The sequence below is a fragment of the Saimiri boliviensis genome, chromosome 9 (genome assembly GCF_048565385.1).
Source record: "Saimiri boliviensis isolate mSaiBol1 chromosome 9, mSaiBol1.pri, whole genome shotgun sequence".
In the NCBI taxonomy this organism is placed as follows: Eukaryota; Metazoa; Chordata; class Mammalia; order Primates; family Cebidae; genus Saimiri; species Saimiri boliviensis.
This window is the reverse complement of record NC_133457.1, coordinates 60156069-60177292: the sequence shown is the minus strand read 5'-3', so window position 1 is coordinate 60177292 and position 21224 is coordinate 60156069. Positions and strand designations below refer to the sequence as shown.

At 35.4% G+C, this 21224-nt stretch overlaps 1 long non-coding RNA gene across 1 annotated transcript in view; it reads right to left on the bottom strand.

Annotated features, from left to right (window-relative positions):
* Window positions 1-21224, bottom strand: part of LOC141585527 (uncharacterized) — a 478638-nt gene that overhangs the window by 339511 nt on the left and 117903 nt on the right. The window lies entirely within an intron of this gene.

Below are 21224 nucleotides of genomic sequence, written 5' to 3'. Positions count from 1 at the left end.
CACCGCAATAAGGCAAAGGGTCTAACTGAGCTAACACAAGCTGCATATGAACAGCAAAACTAAAAGGGCATACTATAACACATACCCATGGGGCTTCAGGAACTGTAAACATATACCCCCAGATGCTACTGTGGAGTCGGAGCCGCACAGCCTGCCCATCTGCATGCTCCCCTTAGGGATGTGAGCAGCAGGGCACTGAAGAAGTGTGCCACATCCCCATCATAAATCCTGCTGGGGGACAAGGGAACTTTTCCGGTTTCAATAGGAATGCATTTTCTCACAGTTCTGGGGGCTAGAAGTTACAATCAAAGTGTCATTAGGATTGGTTTCTTCCAAGGCCTCTCTTCTTGGCTTGCACAGAGATGCCTTCCCACTATGTTCTCACATGGTCTTTCCCCTATGCACACACATTCCCAGTATCTCTCAAATGTTTCCAGATCTCCTTAGGCCAGACACAATGACTCACACCTGTAATCAGAGCACTTTGGGAGGCCAAGGCAGGCGGATCACTTGAGGCCAGGAGTATGAGACCAGCCTGGCCAATATGGCAAAACCTTGTCTCTAATAAAAATTCAAAAATTAGCTGGGCGTAGGGGCACATACCTATAATCCCAGCTACTCAGGAGGCTGAGGCATGAGAATCTCTTGAACCCGGGAGGAGGATATTGCAGTGAGCAGAGATTGCAACACGACAGTGAAAATGTCATTAAAAAAAAAAAAATCTCTTCTTATAAGAATACGGGTCAGATTGGATCCTAACGGCCTCATTTTAACTTAATTATCCCTTTAGGAGCCCTATCTCCAAATATAATCATATTCTGAGGTGCTAGGAGTTAAGGTTTCAAAATACAAATTTTAGGGGGTGAAGAAGCACAATTCATACCGTAACACAGGGTTAATATACAAAGGTCAATTGTTTTCCTAGGAAACAGCAATGAATAATTGGAACTTGAAATTAAAAACATAATATCTACATTCACACCCCCAAAAACAGAATATATACATGTAAATCTAACAAAATAAGTGCAAGATCTATATGGGGACAATTTCAAAACTCCAATAGAAATCAAAGAAAAACTAAATAATGGAGAAAGATTCTATGGATAGGATGACTCAATATTTTCAAGATGACAGTCCTTTCCCATCAGATCTATACGTTGTACATAACATCAATTTTTAAAGCCCAGCATGTTATTTTGTAGATACTGACAAACTATTTTTGACCCTTGATCAACACAGTGGTTAGGGAACCACCCACCCACATACCTGAAAATCCATGTATAATTTTTTATTCTCTCAACATTTATTTGTTTAGAATCTTGCTCTGTCGCCAAGGCTATAATGCAGTGGCACTACCTTAGCTCACAGTAACCTCTGTCCCCTTAGGTTCAAGCAACTTTTGCACCTCAGCTTCCTGAGATGCTGGGACTATAGGCACACAACACCATACCTGGCTAATTTTTGTATTTTTAGTGGACTGTGTTTCACCACGTTGGCCAGGGTGGTCTCGAACTCCTAGTCTCAAGTGACCTGACTGCCTTGGCCTCTCAAAGTGCTGGGATTATAGCTGTGAGCCACCACATCCAGCCTGATTCTCCCAAAATTTAACTACTAATAGCCTACAAATGAGCACAGAAGCCTTATCAATAACATAAATAGTGAATTAACACATATTTTGTATATTATTTGTTATATGCTGTTTTATAATAAAGTAAGCTAAAGAAAATGTTTTTAAGAAAATCGAAAGGAAGAGAAAATATGTTTTCTATTTATTAAGTAGAAGTGAATCATCATAAAAATCGTCATCCTCACCATCTTCCTATTGAATAGGATGAGGAAGAGGAGGAGTAGAAGATGGTCCTGCTGTCTCATGGGTAGCAGAGCAGAAGAAAATCTGCATAGAAGTGGACCCACACAGTTCAAAGTCATGTTGTTTAAGGGTCAGCTGTAATTCTAAAGATTAGATGGAGAGGCAGAAGATCAAGAATACCTGCTGTGAACTAAGTGCACTCTCCCAAAATTCATATATTGAAGTTACAATCTCCAATAACTCAGAATGTGACTCTACCTGTAGACAGAGTCCTTAAAGAGGTAGATAAGTTAAAATGAAATATTAGAGTACGTCCAAATTCAGTCTGACTAGTGTCAGTTTAAGTAGAGGAGATTAAGACATACTAGAGATATCAGGGATGTGTTTGTACAGACAAAAGGCCATGTAAAGAGGCAATAGAAGGTGGTCATCTAAAAGTCTAAGAGAGGCCTCAGAGGAAACCAACCCTGCCAGCACCTGGATTTTGGACTTCCAGCCTGCAGAACTGAAAGAGAATAATTTTATTTTGTTTAAGCCACCTAGTCTATGGTACTTTGTTATGGAAACCCCAACAAATCAATACAATAGCCAACACAATATTGAAAAAAAAAAATCAAAGGACTGACATTACCTAATTTTAAGATACATTATAAAACTATAGTAATTAATAAAGAGTGATATTGGAGAACAAATAGAAAGATAGATCAATGAAGCAAAATGGAGAACTCAAAAATAGACACAGACATAGTCAACTGACCTTTGACAAAAGAGTAAAATTCAACAGAAAAAAATACAGTCTTTCTAACAAATAGAACTGGAACAACTGGACACCCATATGCAAAATAAATGAATCTAGATACAGACCTTACACCCTTCACAAAAATTAACTCAATATAAATCATAGACCTAAATGGAAAGTTCAAAACTACAAAAATTCTAGAAAATAATATAGGAAAAACTCTAGATAACCTTAGTAATGACTTCTTAGTAACAACACCAAAGATACATGTTCTGTGAAAGAAAAAGTTGATAAATTGAACTTCACTAAAATTAAAAACCTTTGCTCAGTCAAAGACACTGGAAAGAGAATGAGAAAACAAGCCACAGACTGGGAAAAATATTTTTAAGAAACACAGATGATAAATGACTAAAATAAACAAGAATTTAAATTTTATCTAAAATAAGAATTCTGAAATTCAACAATAACAAAATTAACAATCTGATTTTAATATGGGATAAAGATCTGAACAGACACCTCACCAAGAAAATGCATTGATGGCAAATAAGCATATGAAAAGGTGCTCAACATTTTAAATCATTAGGGAATTTTAAACGTAAACAACAAGTTACTACTACATACCTATTAGAATCGCTATTAAAATTGAAAACCCAAACAATGCTAAATGCTAGCAAGGAGACAGAGCAAAAATAACTCTTCTTAAATCCTGATAGGAATACAAAATGCGCAACCAACACTGGATGACAGCCTGGCAATTTCTTATACAACTAAAAATATCCTTAGTATATGGTTGAGCAATTTGCACTTCTTAGTATTTACCCAAACAAGTTGGAAATTTATGTTCAGACAAAAACCTACACACAGGTATTTATAGTAAATTTACTCATAACTGCCAAAATTTGGAAGCAAGCAACTTGTTCTTTAATAGACGTATATACAAATAAACTATGGGAATTCCATACAATGAAATATTATTCATGCAAAAAGAAAAGAGATGTTTACACAAAGAGACATGGAAGAACCTTAAATGCATATTGCTAAGTGAAAGAAGGCAGTCTTCAAGGTTTATACGTTATTATTCCAACTATATGACATTTGGAAAAGGCAAAACAATATAAAAAACAATCAGTGATTGCCAGGGAATGAGAGGAGCACAGAGATGAAATCAGAACACAAAGGATTTTTCAAAGCAGTGAAACTACTCTATATGATACTACAATGGTGGACACCTGTCACTATACTTTGTTCAAACCCATAGAACATATACACCCGGAGTACATCCTAATGTAAACTATGATCTTTGGGTGATAACGATGTGTCAGTGCAGGTTCATTGGTTGTGACAAATGTAACGCTCTGGTACAGGAGTACAGGAGGATGATGGTGGGGAAGTTCTACATGTTTTGAGGCATTTGGTATATGGGACATTTCTGTACTACACACTTAGTTTCACATTAACCCAAAATTGCTCTACAACATAAAGTTTGTATTTCAAAAGTTAGTTTCTCATTATCCAATCCCCAGTAAGTTTAGAAACATAACAAAAAGTACCAAAATTTTCTTAAATCTTAGATAAAATATGCAAGTAACATAATATGCATGTAAACACACACACTTTACCTAAGAAAAAGAGATCACGGGATCCCCTAATGTAACCATGACTTGCTCTTACAGTTTTATATTTTTAAGATCTATTGATAAAAGTAAATACCAACATAGCACGCTTTTTAAACAGTGTAGAATTTTGTTGCTTGAATATATAGTGTTATATTTTATTTAATGCCTCATAGCTTATATTTATGTAGATTTTTAAACTATTAGTAAACTATCTTCCATATTATTGTGTAGTTTTACAGAAGTGCCCCTAGGTCAAACCCTGGTAATGAAATTGTTGGGTGAAATGGTGTGTACATTTAAAATTGTGTTGGATATTGACAAATTACTTTCCAAAGTGGCATCAGTTTGGACTTCAAAGGAGAATGCCCATATTCCAAGACCTTCGTAAAAATGGATATTAGTGGTATTTGCTTTTGTCAATTAAGTAGACAGAAATACTATCTCATTTTATTTTTATTCATTTGAATGTAAGTGAAAACTACAATTATGTTTATTTATATTTTGTCTCATTTCCTGTAAAATAATTTCCCATCATATGGGTGCAATATATAGTAATAATTGTATAAAATCAGTGTATGTATTTTAAGTATTTGGTGAAGTTTTATTTTATTTTTTATACTACCATGCTGTGGTCATGCCCTAGTTTTTCATTTTTAAGTAACTATTAATATTTCTTATAAGTTAAATGACTTGTCATTGTTGTCATATTTCTATAACAGATCTCAAATTCATTTTGAAACTGAAGTAACTGTAGCCACCCAAGTTTACTTTTTTCCACAAATGCCAATTCAATTTTCACAACACCATTTTTCAATTAACCCATCTTTCCTACTGAATGAAATTCCATCTTTATCATAGATAACATATCCATCTATTTCTGGACGAATGTTTTCTAGAATCTAAACTTCATTCCCATGACTGTGTTTGTTTGTTTTTTTAGAATTGTAGCAATTTTGTAAATATATTTCTTAGAAAATATTTTGTAAAGTTTTCTCTAAAATATTTCATTGGTATCCTATTTATGAATGTCACAGGATTCATAAATTAATTTTGCAAGATAACATCTTTATGATATTGAGGTTTTCTAAGGAGTAAGTTATGTCTATTTTTCAGGTCTCCTTTTATAACTCTCAGAAGAGTTTTAAAGTTTCCTTCACATAAACCCTGAATGTTTCTTCTTACGAGCTTTTTAAATCTTTTCTTTCTTGGTATTATAAATGGGATATTTTCTTTATTAAATTTTCTGTTATAGTTGACATATACAAAAACCAATGATTTTAATACAAATTTTGCAAACAGGGAATTTTCTGAACTGTTTTATTTCTAAATTTTCAGACAATCCTCCTGAGTTCTAATAGTACACAATCATATCACCTGCAAATAAAAATAATTTTATGTGTTTCATTCTCATTTTTATAGGTTTTTTTTTCCTCATATAACTATACTAGCTAAGACTTTCAGAACTATAATACTGATGATAATCAACCCCTTTGACATCCTCCTCACCAAACCTACTTCTTACTTTAGTATACGGGCAAGATTTATCAAAATTTTTTCACTCGTCTAGTTTTCTTCTTCTACTCTTTATGGGGTAGAAATATTATTAGGAACATTGCCAAACATGCAAAGCCTTGGGTATTCTTGTACTCTTCTTTCTCTGGCTTACATATTTTAAAGATTGCTGTGTGAAACAGTAACATTCTATGTATCTGATGGTGCCCAGCGCAGCAATAGGACATCTATTTTTGTTTATACCTTCTAGGCTACACAGATGGAGGTTGTGATCTAATTTCTCTCTCTCTCACCACACACATGCCATCCAGCAACTGACTGTGTGTCTATAACATGCCAGACACTTCTCTGGAATTTACATTCAGTAGCTTATTTAACTCACATACCAAGCCAAAGAGATAGGTATTACCCCTACTCTACTGATGAACAACTTGTTTTAAGTTATATGGTTAATTAATGGCAGACACAGTACTTGAAACCACATCTGTCTATCTCTAAAGCCGACGCTCTTTGCTGTATCTCTAAATATGAGGAAGGCTAAAATAAGAAGTATACAAAATTTTGATTAGATATAGAAAAAGCAGCAATCAATTTTGCTCAGGGAGAATCAAAAAGTGTTGTTTCTACTCTTAATGATCTGCACTGCAAAGAATGAACTAAGAAATTGATCTCTCACCATGATTTAGGAAGTACCCTTCAAACCCCATAAGAGAAATAAGCACATCACAACCTTACAATAGTCCTCAATTGATTTTCCTCTGGGATTTAGACAGTTCCTCGAGTTATAGCTTGGTCAATTATTATCAAGTCCAGACTACCTTCTTTAAGAGTGAACACATGCTCATAAGGCTTTTATGGAGAAAAAAATTTGTTTGTACCTGAGGAAACTTAACTCAAGTTTTAAACGCATTTCTTCTTTCAAGCAGTTTCTACTGTAAACTCAATTCTGTGGTAGGATTTATTGAAGCACAGAACAGAAGAGACATTTGCTCAGAAGTAACTCCAGGATATGATGTGGATTAGAGCTGGAAAAAATAAAAAATCACAAAGCTACTGAGTCCTGAAAACACTGAGCCATACTTGAAAGTAGTCTGAGACTTGAACAGGGTAAGCTACTATTAAATGAACATGAATATGTCAAGAATTATGTCTGAATTACTTCCCATTTCAAAAGGTTCATTTGCCTCCAATTTTTCTCTTAACTCCTTTTACACTATTAAAGACAACATTAGAATATCTTTTCACTCCCTTTCATAGAAGAATAAATAAAAGAATTGAATTTCCAGAGGTTATTCAAGGAATAACTAAATATCTATTATTAGAATCTATAATTCCTGATTTTAAGAAAACATCCTTTAATTCCTTGGTTGATGCTTGGTTGTTTGACCAATAATTGACCAAGCTATAAAAAAAAATAAAATGAGTTTAGGTTAAAACTTGAATTAAGTTTCCTCAGGTACAAACAAATTTTTTTCTCCATAAAAAGCCTTATGAGCATGTGTTCACTCTTAAGGAAGGTAGCCTGGACTTGATAACAATTGACCAATTTATTATTTCTAACTATTAATAAAAGGATGCTATAAATCAGAGTTTCATCACAGACATTTTTTTTTATTATTGTCTCTACATCATCTAGCCCTCTAAAGCTTCTGTACAACTAAGTTCTGTTGTTTTCACAAGAAGGCCAAGTCAAAAGCCCTAGAGCAAAGATAGGCAGCTGGAGAACCTTACCATAATGCTCACAAAGATTTTATAATCAACTGTTATTTTCTGTCAAGAAAATTCAGTGGTTGTTTCTTTATCACTTCCTTAGTACTGGCATTATTATATTATGCTCTAGAATACTTGAAGAAAAGTTTGGCATTTGACCTTCTCTCACAGAATGTGTAAGCTAATGAATAATCAGTTATCTCTGTGATGTCCAGTTGCCAATGACTCTGCCTTGGTAGAATAAACTTCTGATCACAATCAGAACTATCACTTTTCCATTCTCGTGGAAGATTTACAATTTGGAAATTCTGGCTAAACACCTTTCTATTCACTAGGTTACAGAAACTGTCCAAACCCAATCCTAGGACATTTATTTCTGGGGAAGTCAAAGGTGAGTTTCTCAGGAGACACTTCACTTTACTATCTCTCATCAGAACTAAGTTCCAAGCCTGCCAAAGATCTGAATTCCTACAAGTACCAAACTAATTTCTTGCTGTTTTCTTTCCATTTTTACTTATTCATATCTTCTCCTTCCCTCAAGTATATTTATTGTATTTTACTAAATGTGATCTTTCAAAGAGCCTCAAATCCTATTTAAAAAATGTGTGGTAAGAATAAAAATCTACATAGAAAATTAGATCAGGATATTAGTCTGAGAACAAATGCATATATCTTTTGCTTCCCCAGAGAAGACATACAAAAATGTAATAGACCAAACAAAATTATAACACTAGCAACAAACAAAGGTTCTCCTCAGTGAATCAAATTGGTTGAAGAATCTATCAGAGTAAAATGCAGAAACAATCAGCTTCACAATGAACACCACGGGTTAAAGGACATAAAGAGAAAGACAGCTTCAAAGGGCAGAAACATTTTTAGGGATTCTCCAAATCAAAGGTAAAAGATACAAGCATATATATATATAGAGAGAGATATGCATATTAATTTATATTTTAAAAATATCTACATAAATATATAAATTTAGTTCTGCCACAATTCATCATAATTCTCAATGAATATATATTGAGAATCATCATGATGGTGGACCTAAATTTACACCAGTTGATCTTTCATACCTTGGTGATGGAAATTTCAGGCAGAGATGTGGATACTGTATGAAAGAGGTCAAGTGTCAAGGTGAGTGGTGACATCCAGAAGGAATAAGAATATGCTCCCTCCAAATGCAAGCCGCTGGTGAATGACCCAGTAAGCTTGTTACATACCATTCCATAATGAAGCAGGCTACAACATGCAAGGAAAGTGGAATCTCAGAAAGAAAGCTAAAACAAAGTCAAAAACAGTTGAAGAAAAATCAAAATAAAAAAGACATTTGCAAAAACTTAAGAGTACAACATAAAGGAATCAAAAAACGTAGAAAAATGTTTATTCAAATATTTTAAGAAATATTTTATTATTTAAATAATATTTCATAAGCTAATACATAAAAAATTAGATTTGCTATAGAAAATAATTTTAGGAAAGGCCTTCTTCAGCAAGGCATAAAACTCAAAAGCCCTAAAGGAAAATATTATTAAGCTTAACTGTATAAAAATTATAAAATTGTTTAGTATGGACATCATAAACAGTATTAAAATTGGAAGGGAGGAGAAAATAATTACAACATGTATAACAAATAATTCATGTAAAGACTATCTAAGAAATTCTACAAACCAGTAAGAAACAAAAAAAATCTAAATTCCCAGCATATTGCCTGAGAAACTTATGAAGAGATACAACCTAACAAATTATCAGAAAAATAACAATAGAAATGAGATAATATTTTTAATATTTTTATATTATCTCATTGTTTGAGATAATAATTACTATAGATTGGCAGTAATTAGAAAAATACATGGAAAAACTCTACTGCTCCCATAGCAAATCAGCAAAATATCAGAGTAAGCAACTTCAAGCTTCCTTCTTTTCATAGAAACATTGAGAACCAAGCATAAACTGTCAGAACTAACTTTGCTAGAACTGCAGAAAACAGTCAAAGATTTATAGCAACTCAGTAAGTACTAAATTAAGTAAAGGCAACTGTTAAATGGTAGAAAAACTTTGTGGCATTTAACTTGCTTCATTCTCTCCCCAGCTCAGCAGCAGTCTTGAAGATTGTAGGCCAAAATCCTAGTATGGAACCCTAGTCTGTGTTTACAGGAAAAGCAAAAAATACCTTACTCACAGATTATTCAATATGTCTGTCCTAACTTGTCTGGAGGATACCTACAGGATTAACCAAAAGTGTCATCTCTATTTTGCCTAATATGGAACTTACTCAGGAAGGAAAATTGGTGAACATTGCCTGAAAACATTGTAAGCTAATGAAAAACCAACAGTAGCCTGGGAAAAAAGATACAGCTGAGACATACAATAGACTATCAAAAGCATGAGAAGAAAAACTAGGGAGAGTTCATTTGGAAAGTTAGGGCATTCAAAAGCACTCAGGTACACTAGAGAATTTAGAAAGCCGATCAATCAATCGACATAGATATGAGATTTTATTTGGAAAGTTAGGGAATTAAAAAGCATACAGGTGTACTAGAAAATTTAGAAAGCATTAACATGTCTAGGGAAAGATATAGATACAGATATGCCAGAACTGAAGAGTACTCTTAGGAGTACCATAACTAAAATAAGAGAGATTAAGCAGGTAGATTTGAAAAGTCAAAAGAAAGAATCATGAATCTGAAGACAGCAAAATTGACATGATCCAATCTAAAGAGCAAAATGAATAAGGAAAGTGAGCAAAGCCTATGGAATCTGTAGAACACTATCAAGTACATTCACATGTTCATAATGGGAAACCCAGAAGGAAAGAAAGAGAGAAACGTACATAAAGAATATGTGAAGGAATGGCCATGAACTTCCCACACTTGATGAAAGACACGACTCTATAAATCCAAGAAACTTAGTCCCTCCACTCTGATAAACCTAAAGAGATCCATCCTGAGGCATACTCTAATCAAAAACAAAAAGAAATTCTTGAAAGCAGCAACAGAGAAGTAATATGATCACATATGACACACTTTACAAAATTAAAAACTGATTTCTCAACAGAAACCATGGGGGGAAAGACAGTAGGATGGCATGTTTAAGGTGCTAAAAGAAAGAAACAATGGTCAGCCATTAATTTTATATCTAGCAAAACTGTGCTTCATATGGGGAGAAATGAAGACATTCTCAGATAAACAAGAGCTGAGGAAGAAATAACAAATGAGTCCTTCAAGTTCAAATGAAAGAACACTAAGAATGTAATTGAGTTTTCTATGAATAAAGTATCCCAATAAAAGCAACTAAATGGGCAAATATAAATGTGAGAATTCTTACATTTTTGGTTTTCAAATTTTTTATTTTCTAAATTTAAAAGTCAAATGTATAATAATAATAAATACATATTATGATAGATACAATGTATCAGATGTGATTTTTGACAACTACAACAAGGGGCAGAACAAATATGTATAGGAGCAGAGTTTGTGTCTGCTACTGAAGTTATGTTGGTATTAATTCAAACTTTATTCAATAAACATAGGCTATTAAATACAGTCCCCATGGTTACCATAAGAGTAAATGTCTATCTTTTTAAATGCACACAAAATAAACAGAGAATGATTCAAAATACTTTACTACAATCGACTAAACACAAAGAAAATGACAATAAAGGATATGAAGGACAACAAAGGTAAAAATCATAGAGAAAATAGTGAAATGACAGCTTTCCTTACCAGTAATTAATTTAAATGTAAGTGGATGAAGCACTCCAATCAAAAGGTAAAGATGTGTAGAATGGACTTGAAAAAAGTATCCAACTACATGAAATCTATAAGACATTCATTTTAGATCCAAAGACATAAATAAGTTGAAAGTGAAATGATTTATGTTCATGCAAATTATAATCAAAAGAGAGCTAGAGTAACTATACTAAATTCAGAAAAATAGATGTAAGCAAAACTGCTACAAGAGAGAATTGCACTACACGTTGATAAAAAGGTCAATTTTTCAAGAAGATACAAATAATGAAGCCCTAAAACATATGAAGCAAAGGGTGACAAAATTAGAGAAAGAGAAAGGCTTTTCTAAAATAATACGTGGAGATTCTATACACAGACTTTAAATAATAGAAGATCTAGATGGGTCAATATAGATTAAAAATTGTATACTATACTATACTAGTAATGTACATCACTAGACCTGCAAGACATATATAAAACAGAAGGAAAACTGGAAAATCCACAAATATCTGGAAATTAGACAACACAGCCTTAAATACCCAATGAGTTAAAGAAATTCAAGAGAAATTAGGAAAGAATTGAGATAAATAAAAATAATGCACAACATAACAAGACTTATGCATAGAAATTATGCTTAAATAAAAATTTATAGCTATAAGTGCACACTAAAAATCATCTCAAGTCAATATCTTGACTCTACAACTTGACAATTTAGAAAAAGAGCAAACTAAATCCTAAGCTAGCAGGAAAAAAAAAAAAGAAAATAAGATTACAGTGGAAATAAATGAAATAGGTAATAATAGAAAAACAATAGGGACAATCAACAATACCAAACGTTGGTTCTTAGAAAACAGAAATCAACAATTTGACAAACCCTTAGCTGGACTGACAAGAAAAAGAGAGTTAGCTGATGCAAACAAAATAAGAAATGTAATTGGGGGCATTTCTACTGACTACAGAATATTTTTTTTAAATCATGAGAAAAAATGATGAACAATCATATACCAACAAATTAGATAAACCAGATGAAGTAAGTATGTTCCTAGAAATATACAAATTAGTTTAAATTACTAAAAAAAGAAGTGAAAATATCAGCAGACCTATAACAAATAATCGATTTAATCAATTTTTAAAAAAAAAAACCCTCTGAAGAAAAATAGTCAAGAACCCAAAGTCTTCACTAGTAAATTCTACCCATCTGAAGAAGCATTAAGACCAATTATTTTCAAACTCTTTTAAAAAATGAAAAAAGAGAAAATACTTAACTCATTGTATGAGGTCAGCTTTACCAGGATATTAAAGTCAGATAAAGACATCACAAAAAAGGAAAATTACTGATAAACATTCTTTATGAATATATATGCAAAAATTCCCAATAATTATACTAAAAAACAAAACTCAACAGCATACTGAAAGAATACAAACAAGGAGAATTTTTCCAAGGAATGCAAAGCAATCAGTCAATCCAATGCACCACAAAAATAGAACAAAGCAGAAGAAAATCAAACAGCCTTTCATGATTAAAACATTCAGAAAATTAAGAATATAAGTGGTTAGCCTTAACATATGATAGGGCATTTCCATTACAATAGCATCCAAAAGAATAAAATTCTTAGAATAAATTTAATCAAGGAGGTAAAACATCTGTACACTAAAAACTGCAAAACATTGCTGAAAGAAATTAAAGATCTGAACAAATGAGGTATTTTGTGTTCACAAATTCAATAATCTAATACTGCTAAGATGCCAATACTGCACAAAGTGATCTACAGATTTAATGAAGTCCTCAAATTTATTTGAAATTGCAAGGAGACCTGAATAACCAAAACAATCTTGTAAAAAAAGAACAAAGTCAGAAGATTCACACTGCCCAATTTCAAATTACTGCAAAGCTCTAGCAATCCAATTAGTGTTGTAGTGACATAAGGAGAGACATACAGGGCAAAGGAAAAATATCGAGAATCCATAAATAAACTCATACATCCACAGCCAACTGATTTTTCTGCAAGAGTGCCAAGACCATTCCATGGTAAAAGCAGAATCTCTTTAACAAACGGTGCTGGGACAACTGGATTAAAGAATAAATTTGAATTCCTATCTCACACCATATATAACGATTAACTCAAAATGATTTAATAATCTAATTTTGTGTTAAAACTGTAAGCCTTTAGAAGAACACATAGAGTTAAATCATCATAATCTTATATTGGTTTAAGATTCTTAAACTATGACACCAAAAGCACAAGCATGAAAACAAAATATAGATAAAGGCTGTATCAAAGTTACTAACTTTTTTTTCATAAAAGGGCATTTTCAAGAAAGTCAAGAGACTGGCTTCTGATTCCATAATGGCAGAATAGAAGCAACAGATTAGACCCAAATGATACTGCTCCAAGGCATAAATTAATCAAATTCTTAAAGGTCAAGGACAAAGAGAAGATACTAAAAGCAGCCAGAGAAAAGATGCAAATAACATATAAAGGAGCTCCAATTCATCCGGCAACAGAATTTTCAATAAAATCATATAGAGGGAAAAGCTAAGCTAGAAGAGTAAGTGCAAAGAGTTGTGGGAATGGCTGTAGATTCATTCTCATCTAGGGCAGAGCACAGGAATCTTCCCACCATATGCAAAAATGTCTGAGTAGGAGAGTAGGCTCTCATACCTCACTCTGATCGCGTACTTTATTAATGAAAGAATTCGTACCTAAGACTATACAGTATTTAAAATTCACAATTCTAAAATTATACTCTCATATTCTTATGAAGTCAGAAACATTTTTTGTCACATTTTTCTGTTTATTATTTTTTCTTTGCCTTCGGCAAAATGAAAATATTGTTTACCTTATATTTGCTTTTCAATATTGGACACCCTCAAATTGAATTATTGGCTTTAAGTTAGGATGATACTTTTTTATAGTACTTCCTGCACTCACTTCATGCCAGAGAAGTTATTTTTCTCCAGAGACTCGTTTTTTGGTGTAAAATTGAATTCTGGCAGTCTTGATTCTTATTGACGAGCTTCCTTGTTTACTGTTGTTCATCCTTAAGATATTGCCTCATTAAATACTGAAAGGTTAACAACTGAACCCTGTTTGCCTTGAGTAAATCATACTCAATTTTCTGGAGCTCATTGCAAACAATCTGCTCCAAAAGAGCTAATTAGGGTTGAGAATACTAATGTGAGTCTGGATGGCACTGTCTGCATAATCTCAATTACAGCCTTCTTTTTCCCCTTCAAATCAACAGAGTCATTGTGTAAGTCAATCTTTTTTTTCTCGGAAAGGAAGCGTTTGCTGAAGTGGAGAATCCACACACTGTGGTAACCTGATGGCAATGATGGCTGCAGTGGCAGAATGTGAGCCATAAAATGTATGAAAAAAAATTCAGCTTCCTAGATCTGTACTGTTGGTTACTGGCAAGCTCATAAAGGTGTTGGAACTGCCATTCATTTGAGTAAGAACAGCAATGTGAAGTTTCTAAGTGCACCTTAGTCAGAAACATTCCTCTGCCTCTGCACCATCCCCCCATATATACACACAACTCTCTCTCTCCCTCTGTGTGTGTGTGTGTGTGTGTGTGTGTGTGTCTGTGTGTGTGTGTGTGTATCTCTGTGTGCGTGTGTGTGTGTGTGTGTGTGTGTGTGTGGTGGGAGGAGGTGTTTAGGAAAAAAGGTGGAGACTTGTCAATAGATAAAAGTAGTTCTTGTCTCATGTGTTGGTTACGTCTTGCTGCATAACAAGCACCCAAAATGCATGGCTTCATACATTTTATCAGTGCTCTTGTATCTATTGAGTGACTGGGTAATTCTACAGATCTCGGCCTGGCTCAGATCACCTAACCTGGGCCCATTTATAAGTTTGCAGTCACATCCTGGGTTGAGCAGATGCCGGGCTCAGCTTAGGTAGAGGAGGGTTCACCTCTAGTCCATATGGTCTTTCATCCTTGAACAGGCTAGCCTGAGCTTATTAGCATGGTGGCTCAGCTGGGTTCCCAAGGAGTGAACAGAAGCATGCAAGTCCTCAGCCAGGAGTGGAGACTCAGGCCTGTAATACCAGCACTTTGGGAGGCTGAGGCAGACGGATCATGAGGTCAAAAGATGGACACCATCCTGGCCAACATGGTGAAACCTTGTCTCAACCAGAAATACAAAAATTAGCTGAGCATGGTAGCACATGCCTGTAGTCCCAGCTACTTGGGAGACCGAGGCAGGAGCATCACTTGAACCCAGGAAGCAGAGGTTGCAGAGACTGTCTCAAAAAAAAAAACAAAAACAAAAACAAAAAGCATGCAAGTCCTCTTGGCGTAGACTTGGAACTTACACAATATCCCATCTACCACAACTTATTGACCAAAGCAAGTCCCAGAACTATCCCAAGTTTAGACAGTGGAAAAACAGACTTAATCTTTAGATACATTTTTAATTAGGGAGTCCTTTTAATTAGGTAGTTCTTTTGCTTACTGATTTCTGGGAACTCTTTTTATATTAGGAGAACTGATTGCAATTATATTTTCTAATTTGTCATTAACGTTTTACCTTGTATGCTATGTTTTCTTTTTTGTACTTAATTTAGTCAATTATCTCTCTATTGACTTTTGATTTGAGTAATACTTATGAACTTCTTCAATGTGAAGTTTTATGTTCATGTCTAATAAATTTATGGTTTCATCTTTAAGTTTGTATTTAAGTATAAAATACATGCATAAATGTTTGTAAACCATAAGTGTAAAACTGACTGAATTTTCAGCACTCAGATCAAAAAAGAGAACATTTACAAGATACTAGAAGTCCACTTGAACCCTCTTTCGGTCACAAGCACCTACTTCCCCAAGGTTAAACACTGCCTTGACTTCTGAGACTACATCCATATGAACTTCTCACACTTCGCATTCTCAGAGTGTCTAGACAGTTTCCAGTGCTGCCAAACTGCTTACTAAACAGATTCATTTACAATAATCAGAATAATTACCCACACTGCCAATGGAATTGACTGTGCTCAGAAAGGACAGCATATGTTAGGAATTTATAGATGATTCAGACATCAACAATAATGTCTGAGACATTATGAGGAAAAGGACTATATCAAATTGAAGATTAAAATAACATTCTAAAGAAACTGCATTTTAACATCTGTAAAATATTTCATATTCATTGAGTGTGCCATTTCTGGATCCTTCTAATAAATAACAAGTTTCCTTATCCTCATCACTCGATGCCAAAAATGAATCAAAACCTTTACCAATGTATTTTGTTGTTGTTGTTTGTTCTTTGAGACACAGTTTCACTTTGTTACCCCAGCCAGAGTGCAGGGGCATGATCTCAGCTCACTGCAACCTCCACCTCCCAGGTTCAAGTAATTCTCATACCTCAGCCTTCCGAGTAGCTGGGATTACAGGCACGCACCATCAGACCTGGCTAATTCTTGTATTTTTAGTAGAGGCAGGGTTTCACCATGTTGGCCAGGACAGTCTCAAACTGCTGACCTCAAGTGATTCATCCACCTTGACCTCTCAAAGTACTGGGATTACAGGCATAAGCCACCACACCTGACCTGTGTTTTGTTTCGATATTCTTTTAACATGCACAGCAAACTGCAGAATTTAGAGAGGGTGAATGGTAAGACTTTTTTTTAAAGTATGATTTATATATTCATTAAAAAAAGGCAAGAAAACTAGTTTTGATGATAAAGTAAGAAAGTCATTGTCAATCATGTAAAGTTAAAGAAATCAAACAATTAGAGGGTCACAGGTAAGTAAAAAGAGGCGGCAGAAAGTGTAGGCTAAGGTAAGAGAAGTGGGCTGGCTCAGTCCAAAGCAAGTGGGTTTTTTAATTAAATGCAAAATAAATTTGTGGAGACAAAAGGGATATGGTTAACTTGTATGTTTCAACATAGATTATTTCTTTGGGAGGTTGGAAGTGTTAAAGTTTATAGCCTGGAAGTTCAGGAAGATGAGGAAATTTGTAATTCAAAACCAAAGATATGGAGATTTTGAAAAAAAAATTCAACAATTAAAAAATATATATATACTTTCTTTATTGCATTGACAGTTCTATTCCAAGATTGTCTCTAAACTTTCCAATTGTTAAATGTGATTCTTTTCCATTCTCATCTTTGTTTTGTTTGAGACAGGGTCTCACTTTGTCACCTAGGCTGGAGTGCAATGGTGCAATCATGGCTCACTGCAGCTTCAACTTCCCAGGCTCAAATGATCCTCCCACCTCAGCCACCATGGTATCTGGGACTACAGATGCATGCCGACCTGCCTGGCTAATTTGTATATTTTTTGTGGAGCCGAGGTTTCCCCATGTTGCCCAAACTGTTCTCAAAGCCCTGGGCTAAAGTAGTCCTCCCACCTCTGTGTTCCAAAGTGCTGAGACTTCAGGTGTGAGCCACCACACCCGGCCAGTTCTCATTTCATTTGACCTCTCTATAGCTTTTGATGTCACTAATCACTGTTTTTCAAATTTGTCTATCCTTTGACTTACGTGAAACTATTATCTCCATTTCTCTTACCACTCCTTCTCAGTCCCTAAGTTTGGGTTTCCACCAATAGCAGACCCTGAATAAGAACTTGTGTCCAATGTTGACTTAGGAGGTGATCCAAGGAGGGAGAGTGAGAACAGGAGAGAATGAAGGAAGGAGGAAAAGGTAATAAAAGTCAGGTACCTTAGTCTACTGCTATGGGCAGATGGGTTCAATTTAGTTGTGAGCATTTGATTTCTAAAGCCACTCCTGGCACTATTTTAACTTGGGTTGCCCAGAAAAGTAGTCAGTGACAAGGATTTCTGGGCAGGTATTTATTCTTAGACTCAGGAGTAAAGGACCTGAGAGACTGAGGGAGAGAGGAAGCTTCAGTAGAAAGCTACACTCTTGATCACTTACTGAGAGTAGTGGGCAAGATCCTCTACTGCAACCTTAGAGAAACACATAGTTTGCTTCTCAGAAGTTTGCACCAGAGAGCTGACCTGAAGTTTTAAATCATCAGTTCCCATCCCATTACATATTTGTTGAGGGCTGTCCTGGGTCATTTCACTCCCTGCACTTCCAGACTGTGCACAAGTACTTAACTAATGAGCTCCTGACAGTGTCCAACATGTTAGAGAAACTTGGGACACCAAGGGGAACACAGGTGGCATGCGCTGAAGGTGAAATGTCTAAATGCAGTGCATGAAGCCCACAAGGAACTAACCACTGGAGAATAGTTGAAATCAGAGGTGAGTTTGAGAAGATATGAGTCAGGCAGGGTCCCAGAGGTGTGTGATAGTGCTCCCTATATGTGACCTCCTTTCTTTACTCAGTAGTCTATCAAGACTAGTATGTCTAAGAAATCTATGGTCCTGACCCACCTTCACCCACACAGAAACGCTATTTAATTAAGCACCTCCATGCTTCTGTAATGAGGGCATATGATTTAAAAAAAATCGACAGTTTAATTATTTTTTGAACTATCACCTCAGTATCTATTGGTCTTCAAAAAGTTGATGTGACTAGACTCAATATTCATGGGAGTATGAAGAACATATTTCTTTCAAAATCATTGTGAAGAGTTGACAACCACAGAAATCTACCTAAAAGCCCTCGATCTTCTTGCCTTTGAAGGATGAATGCTAAAAGTAGTCTAGATAGCATATTAGCAATTAGAAAAACAAAATCTGGAATGTATTTATTTTTAATTCTTGGGTATTGCTTCCTTGGTTAATAAATGGTTTAGGTCTTCACACTCGCTGCTTGCTGGTCAGGCTCTAAACTTCTGCCTCCTCCTCCCAACCCCATACATTTACTGTCTTCCAGGAATGGCATCTTTTCTTGATGCATTTTTACCCTGGGTTTTCTATCACCTGCTTTCCAATATGAAGGGTAGAATAAAGATAGGTATGTGAATTCTAGTCTAACTGATGTCTCTTACACACATGTATGGTTTATTAATTAAGTTCTCCAATGAACTGTCAACCTGTAATTAGCACAAAAGCTTTTGAATACCGCCAATACAACACATTCAGGAAAGCCTAGACAAATGCAGGGGTAGGAATCATAGGATTCAAATAATATTTTAGGAATGGATTAAAATGCAATAGCCAAAATACGAAAGACAAAACTGAACATCTTTTTTTTTTTAAGCAAAAAGAGGAAGGAGTGTGATCAATAAAAATATAACAGGGAATATCTGCCTAGCTTAAAAAAAACTGTAGTGATTGTGGATATTTGAAAGGATCCGCAATAAACAACAAACAGACATTATTACATTGCTGTGCCATATGTAAAATGAATTCATATATAATTCTACCCGTAAACGATTATGCATCTTTCTTTCTAATAGCATTTCTCTAGAAACATTTTGGGCCCTTGTTTTCTCAGATACATTCTAGAACAGCTCCTGGTTGCACTGATTGTTCTCTAGTTTATGAACAAAGACGTATGTCATTTCCAATCTTTTCTTGCCCCTCAGAATGAAGAATGCCTCCTTGAACTTTTCCCTCAACAGTTCCATGTGATCTCTGTAACCATATTGTACGTGAGTTTGAGTTAGTCTGCTGCATCCTAAAGGGACTAGATCTGATTCAAATTAAAGACAGCCACACACACCACAACTCTGAGACCATCCAGGACTAAAGAGATGTTTAACAAGACAAGGGTGTCTACTCTCCCCACTCCAATTCAACACGTTACTGGAAGTCCTAGCTAGAACAATCAGATAGGAGAAAGAAATAAAAAGCAATCAAATTGGAAAATAAGATGTCAAACTACCTCTTTTCACTGATAACATGATTCTACACCTAGAAAACCTAAAGACTCTGCTAAAAGACTCCTGGAACTGCTAAATGACTTCAGTAAAGTTTCAGGATATACAGTCAATGTACAACAATCCATTGTATTTCTATACACCAATAACATTCAAGCTGAAAGCTAAATCAAGAATACAGTCTCTTTCCAGGTACAGTGGCTCACACCTGTAATCCCAGCACTTTGGAGGCCAAGGCAGGAGGATCGCTTGAGGTCAGGAGTTCAAGACCCACCTGGTCAACATGGCAAAACCCTGTCTCTACTAAAAATATAAGAATTAGCTGGGCATGGTGGTGTGCACGTGTAGTCCCAGCTACTGAGAAGGCTGATGCAGGAGAATCACTTGGAGCTGGGAGGTGCAAGTTGCAGTGAGCTGAGAGATCATATCACTGCATTCCAGTCTGCGTGACAGAGCAAGACTCTGTCCCTTCCCTAGGCCTCTCCCCTCCAAAAAAGAAAACATAATCTCATTTACAACAGCCACAAAAAAATACATCTGACCAAAGAGGTGAAAGATCTCTACAAGAACTATAAAATATTGCTGAAACAAACCATAGATGAGGCAAACAAATGGAAAAACATGTCACGCTCATGGATTAGAAGAATCAATATTGTTAAAATGGCCACACTGGCCAGAACAATCTATAGATCCAACAAGATTCTTATCAGACTAAGAGCATAATTTTTCACAGAATCAGAAAAAAACGATGCTAAAATTCATTCTCTAATTATGGCATTCTTGGGGGCCTAAGGCATGTCTCTATTATTTAAGTGTAATTGATCTGTCAGTACGAATTATGATCCTTCTGATAAACTCTGCTTACAGCCTAAGAGTGAAGACTATGGTCCTTTTGGGGGACCTTCTGAGACAGGATAGTTCCCTTGATCCCTTCACATGACTCATGAGGAGCGACTTTCTTACTCAGCCTGCCTCTCTCAAAGTCCTTGCAGGAGGGAGAGCACATAGGTGAGCAGGTGCAGGAGCCAAGGCAAGTGACTCTGGGCACCAAACAGGCACAAACGGTATACCAACCCATGGTAGCATCTAGGGGTTGCCTGCAACCCCTGGAGCCCCAGAGGGCATATGTTACAGTGTGCTCCTTTAGCTTTGCCATCCCACCTGTGGATGGCTTAAGTGTTAAACAGCTCAGTGGAGAGTCTTATCTGTGACAGCCTTTTGCACCCACACCCAGGTCCTTGTTGGATGTCCAGGAGGAATGAGTTTGTGCAAACAAATTGGAGGGTGGTGAATGTGGAGGATTGTATTGAGTTGTGGAAGTGGCTCTCAGCAGGAAGGGGAGCAGGAAGCGGGATGGAGTGGGAAGA